This window comes from Tamandua tetradactyla, chromosome 3, assembly GCF_023851605.1.
Source record: "Tamandua tetradactyla isolate mTamTet1 chromosome 3, mTamTet1.pri, whole genome shotgun sequence".
NCBI lineage: Eukaryota > Metazoa > Chordata > Mammalia > Pilosa > Myrmecophagidae > Tamandua > Tamandua tetradactyla.
Genome location: NC_135329.1, coordinates 198751802 through 198757801, shown reverse-complemented (window position 1 = coordinate 198757801; position 6000 = coordinate 198751802).

Below are 6000 nucleotides of genomic sequence, written 5' to 3'. Positions count from 1 at the left end.
TTTATTATTCAACCCTCATCCTGCTCACCTGTCCTTGGGGTTCTCAGCTACAGAAAAGTAGAACCAATGAATTAAATGCCTACAATGAGCTTATTTGCATCTAAATTCAGCTGAACAGCCAAAATTTGTTCCAGTCATTTCAGAAACACTAAACTTGGGGACTTGAAACCTTAGTCTGACTTGAAGCAAAGTCATAAAATATATCACAAATCTCAAAAAAGATTCATTTTTTTAATGTGGTTATTTTGAAGGATTACAAAAACCAATTATAGAAACCTGTTTATTTAATGGAAGAGTACATAAAGATTATCTTACTCAGTGCTTTTCAATTACTTTTTTTTGCATGGACAGGCACTGGGAATCGAACACAGGTCTCTGGCATGGCAGGCAAGAACTCTGCCTGCTGAGCTATCGTGGCACACCCTCAATTACTTTTTCAAACTTTATTTTCTAAGGAAAATAAAACAAAACTCAAACTAGGCAAATGCTGAGCTGCCATAAGTGAAACAGGGTTGAGGATCCCAGAGCCCCTTTCCTCACTTCCCTCACCATTTCCCCTAGGGCTCCTCTGCCAAACGCTTGGGTTCCAAACAGCGTATCACAAAACCAGTTCCATCCCTTTATGTTACCAAAAAAGAAACTGAGGCACAGCGACCTGCTCAAATTCACTTAGCAGGTTGGAGGCTGAGTCAGTGCTAGAAAGCAAGTCTCCTGATTGCTCCCAAAAACTCTCTTGGGAGATATTTTATTTTTAAGATGCTCTTCATTTGATCAGTTTATTAGTTATAATCTCCTTTCCACACAACAGCTGCAGCGCATAGAGTAGCTACTCAAAATGTGTTCACATACTCCTGAGGTCTGTGAGTTTCCTGCCTAAATCGGGAGGGTTCCCACAGACACTTGTCTTCTGGTTCCAAGGTCAATGCATCCTCTTCTTCTGTAAACAGCAGGATCCTGAGGCATAGAAGTCTCAGGCGAGGATTCACCAGCACGTCCTTGGAGTCCTCACTCCGCATGAGGTAGCAAAAGAGCACTGTCTGTCTGCGCCGCCACCTAGCACCCCGTGACTCTCTCTCTGTGACCACAGCTCACACAAACCCTCAGGGGCTGTCATGCTGGTCCTGTGACATGGAAAGGCTCCTGGAGAGCATCTAGTTTCTAGACCAACTGCCACATTTGACAAGTGAGAAAACTTCTCTCCTGGCACTTTATAAACTGGAGAGTACATTGGATATCAGTAACCATGTCTGACAGCCACTTGGAACAAAAGAACTTCCCAGAGTGTGAGTGTGAACCATGGGCCAGCTACATTGGAATTACTAAGGGTGCTTCCCGGGTAGACCAGGAATCTGCAATTTTTACCAAGCATCCCACCTCACTCTGGTATAGTGGAAACAGCTTAGTCAGTAATGGCAAGTAAACTTGTTTTCAAACCTAGTTCTTCAACCTTCTAAGTGTTGCAACTGAGAAATTAGGATTTAAGGGATGATTATGGTTGCTAAAGCGCTATATAGATATTCCTTTAGCTTTCTGGTACATTGGAGTAGACAGAGAGAAATACCTGAAATCTTTGAACTGTAATCCAGCTGCCTTGATCTCTGATAATGATTGCATGGCCTTTATCTTGTGCCTTTGTGATTGTAAAAACTCTGTGACTGACCCTTACTTGTACCCATCTTATCTGGTTTTCAACTTTGGAGTCTTGTGATCACTAAAGACAGCTCCTAACGTTTATTAATGAAGGATCTTGGGTCAGCCCAAAACTAACCTGCCCCAAGTCCAAAGTTATCTTGATAACCGGATCTAACCAAAATGTTAGATAGCTGGATCTAACCAAAATGGGCCTGCCTAAGATGCACAGTGGTTTAGACCTTAACCTAGAAGTCACCTGTACTTTGTTATAATACTAAAAAGCACAGCCATCATTATATTAAGGCCACCATTTTCTTTCATAAATTCTGTGACTAAGCCTGTAATCAATTTCCATTGCTCAATAATTACATCACCTCTAATTACATCATCTGAATGTTTTTATGTATGTTTGTATGTATGTTTGTGTGTATAATCATGAACATTGTGCTCATTATTCTAAAAGCTGCCCGACCTTAGAGACTATAAAACTATCAGAATTACTACAGTTCAGGGAGACAGATTTGGGGGCTGATAGGCCATCTGATCTCCTGCTTCGTGTCTGGCAATAAACTTTTTTTTCTCTTTAAAACCTCAGAGTTGGGGTGGACCACAGTGGCTCAGCAGGCAGAATTCTCACCTGCCACGCCAAGACCCGGGTTCGATTCCCAGTGCCTGCCCATGCAAAAAAAAAAAAAAAAACTCAGTGTCTCAGGAATTGGTCATTAGAACTCACTGGGCAGAAAATCCACCACGTTTGTCTGGGAAGAGTGTGATAATTTGGACCAAACCCCTTAACCTCTCTGCATCTCCTTCTGAGAGGGTAGTGGTGGGCAAAGGTCTAGTAAAACGCTCACCTAGAGGAAGAAGCTTCCATGCCTACCAGGGGGTTTCTCTGTCTGTTCTCAAATAAACTGAGCAAAGTCAGTTCAGGCGTCTGAGACAGCAGCCTTCTGAGCAGAGCAGAGCCCTTCAGGTCACCCTGACCTGCATCCCTATCAATCAGTCACACATCAGTTTCCTCCCACCACGATGGGGTAAAGTTCCAAGGCTCCAATGGTCCTGACTCAGCTTTATCTCTGTTGAGAGTGAACTACAAAATGAACTCTTCTCTGCCATCCAATTTATCCCCTTCTTCCTTCTCATCCCTAACTTCTTTTTAAATATCAATGCATGTTGTAAATGGTAAAGCAATAGACAAACATAAACTATTATTATATAAGAGTTGAAGGAATTATAAGAGGCAGCTTATAATTCAGCTAGGAAGAAAGGACCTACACTCAAAACAGAATTTAAGCTGGAAGATGTTTTCTAAGTTTCTGTTGAAAGTAAGACAGACAATCATCCAAAGATGCTGTGGGTTAAGGATGGCCGCATGTAACTAGTGGGAGGCACATCTGCAGAGGAGTAGGAAAGCAAAACATCTGGGCAAGGGGGTCAGTATAGACAAAGGCTTGCCACTAGGACCAAAGCCAGTGAAGAGGCCTCATATGACAGGAGCAGATGGTGCACATCTAGAGAGTGAGGGCAGGGACATGTTTGATGGATGGGCTGGGCTCAGCTCATAGGGGCCAGAGAGCCACACTTTGAGCTGGGAAAGTCACCAGACAGCCCTGTTGCTTTGAACAAGGCACTAAGCTGTCAAAACAAAGGGCACTGATGGGGAGAGCTGCTGTGGTAACTAAATGAGCATATATGCCCAGAACTTGGTAAACATAACTATCAACCTATAGGTAATAGAGGAGCCACTGGACATTGAATTCAAGCATCATCTGCTTCTTGAAAACAAAAACGTGGGAATAAAAGTTTGGGTTTGGGGTGGTGCAGCAGTGGCTCAGTAGCAGAATTCTCACCTTTCATGCCCAAGACCCGAGTTCGTTTCCTGGTGCCTGCCCATGCAAGATAAATAAATTAAATTAATAAAAACTTTGGGTTTGTTGGTTGGAGGGTTGTTTTGTTTGTCCTTAATGCATTCATTTCATCTCTCAGATTCTTCTAACATTTGTACTGTTTAGGAACAACTTTGGGGGCTTCCAATGGCAACATATTAACCCAATGGAAGATAGTAACTCAAGGGCTCCAATGTGACCTCAAGGAGTGCTATGAGTGAAGCAGCACCTGATGTAACGTAACACGTTCATGTAGCAATCCCATGAAGGATCAGCCTAAACCCCACCTCCAAGAGAAAGCCAGTGATTCTCAAACTTTGGTGATTCTAAGACAACTTGAATCGGCAAACGGCAGAGTACATTGTTTAAAAGGCAGATTCCTGGACCACATTCTCAGGGGGCTGCTCTCCCTCTATCAATACCTGCAACTTTTAATAGCACCCAGGTGTTCAAACACAGAAAGAGATCAAACTTTAAGAAGCACACCACCATATGCTGAATGCAGTACCCGAAATGTTCAACAGAGCTAAAAGCCTCTTGGTTCATTCATCTGATTGAATTAGCTAGGAAAATGAAGTAATGTTCTGGAGGGTTTTCTAAAAATATTTTTTTCTTTAGAGCAGGGAACTTACCAGGAGTTTTATAGATCACTAGGGAGTTTTTAAATGGACTCAAGTGTTCCATGACCTCCCTGACACTGTAAGTAATTTTTTGCATAGGTGTTTGTAAATTGTTCAAGGAAAATGTGTTGTTTTCATCAGAGATGCAACTCATGGAAAGTGAAGAACCAGATATATCTCCACCTCTCAAATCTTCCAGGTAGAACTTCCCTTAAACTCCTGTGTCCAAATATTCAGGAAGTAAAGACATTCATAGTGTCCTATCTCTCTCATCGTTTGCAGGCCCAAAGTCAAGGGCAACTGAGAGACCATCTGAGCCTAGTACCTCTTTTAACAGATGATAAAAAAGAAATTCAGAAGGTGACTTGCCTAAAGTCCCTACGGCTGGTAACTGGAGGAGTCCACTTCCCACTTCTCCAGCCAGTAAGATGGTCCAGGTCAAAACAAGTCTATCTCTAGTAAGATGCCCCTTGGTAGCATGACCACACATCCCACTTGCCCAGTTTACATGCAATCAACAGCATTCCCTCTCATTATCAAAAGTGTCCCAGTTCAGACAATATGTTTAATCATCACCCTAAGCTTAGGGATTTGGCTACAATTCCCCTTCCATTCTCTCTCAGTGGTAAAATTTAATCTGTTTCTGAATTTTACTCTTCACTGTACTTAATCATTTCTTTGTACAAGAGCTTGCAAACTGCCTGTCCACAGGTCAGATACTACTCATGGATGTATTGGGGGGCCTTTGCAGTGTTTTCAAATTCTCTGAAATGGTTGAAATTATTTGACATTTTTGAGAAATTTCACCTACAGACCTAGATTGAGAGGCTTCTCTTGAAAACATCAGGACTTTTATTACTGAGACCATATGCCCTCCCAACTGCAGTTGCCTGGGTACAGGCTGTTCAGCTTAACCCGGCCCCCACCCAGAAATTTGATTTCTTTTTTATATTAACTGACTACTTTGTGACCTTTTGAGTTCATGGCCTCTGCTTGCTTATACATTTATATAAAACTGTGATTCTTGACCAGGGCGATTTTGCCCCCAGTGGATATGTGGCAATGTCTGGAGAAGTTTTTGGCTATCGCAATTGGGGGGAATGGATGCTAGTGGCATCTAGTGGAAAGAGGGTAGGGATGCTGTTTGCACCCTACAATGCATAGGAAAGTCCCACACAACAAAGACTCATCCAGCCCCAAAGGTCAGGAGTACCAAGGTTGAGAGATCCTGATATATAGATGAATCTCACAAAGCCCACTTCCATGTGCCAGGCACTGGGGCTTTGTGTGCTGTCTTCATTTCCTAGGGCTGCAGTAGCAAACTACCACAAACTGGGTGCTTAAAACAGCATTTACTTCTTCTCTCCCAGTTCTAGAGACCAGAAATCCATAATCAAGGTGTCAGTGGGGACATGTTCCCTCTGCACCCTCTAGGGAAGAATCCTTCCCTACAAATTTCTAGCTTCTGGAGGGTGTTGGCAGTCCTGGGCATTGTCTTGTCTTGCAGCTGCAGCTCTTCAATATCTACCTCTGTCGTCAGATGGTGTTCTCCCCTCTGCTGTCTGTGTATCCAAATTCCCTTTTCTTATAAAGACACTGGTTTGACTTCATTTTAACTAATCACATCTTCAAAGACCCTATTTCCAAATAAGTCGCATTCATAGGACCAGAGGATTAGGACTTGAACATGTCTTTGCAGGGGGTTGGGGGCAATCCAACCCATAACACATGTAACAAATCATTTGATCCTCATCACATCCTACAGGATGTGATATTATTTGCCCCATTTTGTAGACAAAGATGCTGAGGCTTACAGAGAGGGAGGTTAATTAACTTGCTGTCATTTGAACCTGGCATTTTGG